The following is a 5,162-nucleotide window of genomic DNA, read 5'->3' on the forward strand; positions in this document are numbered from 1 at the left end:
CCCGAGGCTCCCCGTGCGCTGGGGGCCCGGGGAAGGGCTTTTCTTCCCAAAACTACTACTCATAGGGTTAACCTAGATGAGTATTGTATTCCCTGGTTTTGTTTTTAGGGTCTTAGAGAACACTGTCTGCCTTTATCCTTTCATTTGTTCCATACATATGTTTCCCCACTCATTTGGTGAGCAGAGCTTTGGGAGCAGGGCTAGCCTGTTTGGGCACATGGTCTTTATATATGGAGAAAGTGAACAAAGATTCTAGTGGAGAGTGAAGCATCAGCTGTGGTACTAGAAGGTGCTGTTGATGGGTCTGTCTGCAGTCATCATGGAGGTCAAGCTGGCTTGAAAGTAATACCTAATGGTTAAGGCAAGAGGGCTCTTTATCATCAAAGATGGACATTCTAGAATTTGACCTTTGTACTCAGCTGTCCCTCTTCCTTATTGTTATGTGGTTTTTGTTTTGTTTTTTTCTGTTAAGCACTCTAAATCTTTCTGGTCATTGGCTAATTGTGCTGGGTAGCTGGGACCACCATATATAGGTGCTGGATATCAGCCAAAAAGAAGGTGGAAAAAGCCTGCCTGAGTGTGTTAGTGGACTGCAGGGCAGATAGTTCAGCCTACTTGGTTTTATTCTGTGATTTATTTATCAAACAAATATTTTGAAGTTATTACTAGGTCATTACGTTCAGTTTTACTAGTTTTGGGTGTTTATTGAACACTTACTTTGTGTATCAGCTCTGTTAACTCTTCACTAATCCAAGTTGAGGAATTGAGTGAAGCCACCTGCCTGCTTTTAATTGGTATTGAAAATATGTAACACAGTTATCATCCTAAACATTTTTAAATGTAAAGCAGTACTAACTATATGCACATGATATATAGCAGAGCTCTAGAACTTTTTTTTGGTACCAGGAATCGAACTCAGAACCTCACACTTGCCAGGCAGGTGCTGTGCCGCTGAGTGATATCCCTGGCCCTAGAAGATTCTTTGATAAAAACTCACTGTACAATCCAGGGTGGCCTCAAACTGAAATTCTCCTACCTTGGCTTCTCTAGTGCTAGGATTACAAATGTGTGTACCTCCAGGTCTGGCTGAGCTCTAGAACTTTTTTTATTTTATAAAAAAACTGAAAGCAGCTAGGTGCAGTCACGCATGCCTGTAATCCCAGCACTCCTGGGAGGCTAGGCAGGGGGATTGCTGTGAATAAAAGGCCAGCCTGGGCTGCATAGTGAGTTTAAGGGCAGTCTAAACTGCGTAGCGAGACCCTGTCTCAGAAAAAAACAACAAAAATGGAAGGTATATCCATTGCACAATTACTCCTTTTTGTACCCCTTTCATGAAACTGGCAGTTACCCTTTTACTTTCTCTGTGAGTTTTATTGTTACAGGTATCTTACACAGGTAGAATCAGACAGCAATTGCCTTTTTGTGACTGGCTCATTTCTTTTGGCACAACATTCTTCAGGCTGATCTGTGTTGTAGCTTGTGTCTAAGAATAGTATTCCATTGTTTGGATATATCACCTTTTCTTTAATTACCTTTCTTGTTGATTATCTCTTGGTTTGCTTTCAGTTCTGCTTTGTTTTTGCTTTGCTATTTTTTTTGTTTGTTTTGTTTTGTTTTTGTTTTTGTTTTCCCTGGTACCAGGAATCGAACTCACAACCTTGCACTTGCCAGGCAGGTGCTATGCCACTGAGCTAAATCCCCAGCCCCCTTGCTTTGCTTTTTTGAGGCAGGGTCTTACTATATAGTCCAGGCTGGACTTGAACTCCATCCTCCTCCTTTAGCTTCCCCCAAGTGCTGAGGTTATGGATGTGCACCCACCATGCCTGACCTTTTTTCAGTATTTTTTAACATAGCAGGGCTCTAACCTAGGGCCTCTCGCATAGTAAGTAGTTAGCTACATCTCCACCCCTTCATACATACGTCCTCAAACTTGGCGGTGTTCTGCCTTAGCTTCCTAGGATTACAGGCATGTGCCTCTGCCCAGCTTGCTTCCACATCTTGACTTCGGTAATGTTGAAATGAATGTGGATGTGCAAATAGCCTCTGGCCTGCTAGTGGCTAGAAACTTTCCCACATCTTGCCTGCACATTAAAACTATTTGGGATTTTTGGCAGCTGTGAAATAATGGACCGAGGGGCCAAGGAAGTGTCAAGCAGTGACACTAAGGTATCTGGCCAGGTTTCTCCCAGAGCAGCCTAAGAGAAAAATAATTAATTAAAAATGAATTAGACCCCACACTGCCATCTCCTTACTTTCCCAGATCTCATCCTGTCAGTTATTCATAGCCCTGTCGTCTAACCCTGGCACATTTTGCACTGCAGTTTCCCAGGCAAATGGCTTGAGTTGCCTTTATTTCAGCTGTGTCATTCTGAAATGGCTCTCAGAATCAAGGTGACTTAACATTTTTCTGTGTTGCTTAGAAAATACAGCCAGAAGGGGCTGGGGATTTATCTCAGCAGCACAGTGCCTGTCTGGCAAGTGCAGGGTCGTGAGTTCGATTTCCAGTACCGGAAAAAACCAAAAAACGTGTGTGTGTGTGTGTGTGTGTGTGTGTGTGTATGTATGTATATATATATATATATATATATATATATATATATATATATATATATATATATAGCCAGAGCAGTTTAATTTTTGAAATGCTTTAAGTTTGAAGGTTCCTGCTAACTCTTGAGCAGAAGAGGTGCTTCCAGTGACACTAGTATTGGCAAGCACTGTCTTGGTGCTTTTGTGACTTATGTATGGACAACTTCAATTGTTTTCGCCTCTCCCATGTGTGAGTGATTCTTTGATACTGAACAACAGTCCTTCACAGGGCAGCATGGTGCCTCAGGATTGATTGCCATGCTATTTGCTTGCACATCTTGGCTTTGGTAATGTTGAAGTGAATGCGGATGTCCAAGTAGTATCTTTTTTTTTCCCCCGTAGGAAATCTGATGGCATTTTTGTAAATAACACCATCTAGACATCATTTAATGGGTATTTTGGCTTTTATGAATACTGTTACTTTATGTGTGTGTGTGTGTAAATGCGTTTTCTGTGCCGGGTGTGGTAGCATATACCTGTAATTCAGCACTCTGGGAGGCTGAGATAGGAGGATTATAAATTCAAGTCCCACCTTAAGTGAAACTCTGTCTCAAAGAAAAGAAAAAATGATTTTTTTCACCTTTTTTTTTTTTTTGTTTTTTTGTATGAGGAATTGAACCCAGGGCCTTACACTTGCTGAGCAGGTGCTGTACCACTGAGCTACATCCTCACGCTCGATGTTTTCTTTTCTCTTGGGTATAGGGTATCTATGTTTAGGTACCTTTAGAAGAGCTGCTAGACTGCTTTCCAAAGTGGCTGCCCCATTTTCCATTCCTACTAGCAATTGTGAGGGTTCCACTTCTCCACATCCTTGCCAGTACTTACTTGTCTTTTTGATTACAGCACAATTTCTTCTAAACCTTCCCAGAATCTAAGATGAGTTTCTGCTTCAACTTCTTAACCTTCCCTTCCAATCATCGCTTTTAGCAGCAATTGCAGGATACCGAGTTGTGTTTTCTTAGCATTCTTGGAGGTTAATCCCACTAAGGTGAGTGTTGTCATGGGACACACCAGATGCAGGTGGCCTTGTATGGCGACCTGAATACATGTTGTGATCAAGAGGTTGAATTTTAAGTTTGTAACATGGGACTCATTTTCTGTGTCCTTTTATTCAAGTAATGTTTTAATTGATCTTTTTAGGCAGTACAGTATGTGAGACTTGGGGTAGGAGGTCCTACTTCGTATTCTCCCTCACTTTTTTTTTAAGACAAGTTCTTGTTACGTAGCTTAGTGTGGCCTCAGACTTGTGATACTCTTGCCTCAGCCTCCTGAATGCTGGGATTACAGGTGTGTACACTACATCTACCCTTCTCCTCCGGTTTTATTACTCATAAGCACACCTGTGTATCTGAGGCTAAAGGTTATGTTTCAGAACCCGTTTTTCTCCCTGGGCTTGTTGCCAAACAGCTTCTGGTTGAGAGTAAAGGGTGAAGAATTGATTCATTGGGGATCTTCTTCAGGTGGTGGCTTATGCAATTTGCAACCATTCTTCTAGGTTTTTTTTTTTTTTTTTTTTTAACATGCTGAGGATGAAATCGAAGGCCTTGCACATGTTAGATAAGCAGTTTACCACTGAGCTATACCTCTAACTCCTGCAGCCAAGTTATCCTTAAAGTTAACTGTTTTTTTTTACTGTTACATAGTCGTTGGCATTGTCTTGTCTTGGGGAAGGATTGAGATAGTATTATGGTTTGTGTCTGTGTGTCCCTCCAAAGACACATGCAGTCATGGGGCGGGCTTTTAGAGTTCATGATTGATTCATGGTCCATTGTTGGAATTATGGGGGCTGAGTGCTACACCCGCCCTGGGGCAGATAGTTTGCATACTAAGGGAGAGAAAGAGGCTGCTTGCTGCTATTCCTCCCCTTTTGCTCTTGTTGCTTTTGCTATCTTCCACCCACCACCATGAACTGTTGCCCTGTGCCATGTGCTACTCTACCTTGGAGCCAGCTGAGTGTGCACTGGAACCTCCACGAACTGTGAGCTAAATAAACCTTTCCTTCCTTTATTTTGGGTGTCAGGTATTTTGTCTCAGCAACAAGAGAAAAGTAACCAAGGGAGATAAGTCACTCTGTGTTTATTTCATGATTAGTTGAAGTTGTCTGTCTGATGTGTTTGAGTGCTTGCTAAAAATAGAATGTACTGTCCCAGGAGGTAACAGATGAGTACCATCGTGACTGTTGGTACTGAAGCTGAAAATGGACAGTCACTCACTGAAATTTGAAGGCATGGGCAAAGGAAAGGGGACAGGGTGCATAACCTCAGAAGGCCTGTTTCCCTGTAGGTTAAAATGTAACAGAAGAACTCCACTTGAAATTCAGAATTGTGAAGTTCCTGTGTCTGGGAAGGAGTAGCTGTGCTTGGTACTGATGGTAGTCAGCTATAGCAGAGATCACTTCAGCCCACTCTGAAATCCTCTGATTTTCTGAAGATGCTGTGAGACTCAATGACAAGTAATCGATGATACAGTGGTTTGATTTGCATTCTAAATTTGAGTAACTGTGAAGCTTGCCCACTCTGCTGCTCCCTGCGTTTATTTCCTTGCTTCATGTCCTTGCAATCCTGAATCTTGAC

The 5,162-nt window shown here is 42.1% G+C and overlaps 1 long non-coding RNA gene across 1 annotated transcript in view; it reads left to right on the forward strand.

The window, feature by feature from the left end:
* LOC106146783 overlaps positions 1-4,025 on the forward strand; it is a 19,812-nt gene extending 15,787 nt beyond the window's left edge. Inside the window, exons 3-4 of the long non-coding RNA XR_001231348.1 lie at positions 2,465-2,469; positions 4,016-4,025. This is a non-coding gene — a long non-coding RNA (uncharacterized LOC106146783). The remainder of the gene's footprint in view (positions 1-2,464; positions 2,470-4,015) is intronic.
* The last annotated feature ends 1,137 nt before the right edge of the window (positions 4,026-5,162 follow it).

The sequence above is a fragment of the Chinchilla lanigera genome, unplaced genomic scaffold (genome assembly GCF_000276665.1).
Source record: "Chinchilla lanigera isolate Chin_1 unplaced genomic scaffold, ChiLan1.0 scaffold00094, whole genome shotgun sequence".
Taxonomy (NCBI): domain Eukaryota; kingdom Metazoa; phylum Chordata; class Mammalia; order Rodentia; family Chinchillidae; genus Chinchilla; species Chinchilla lanigera.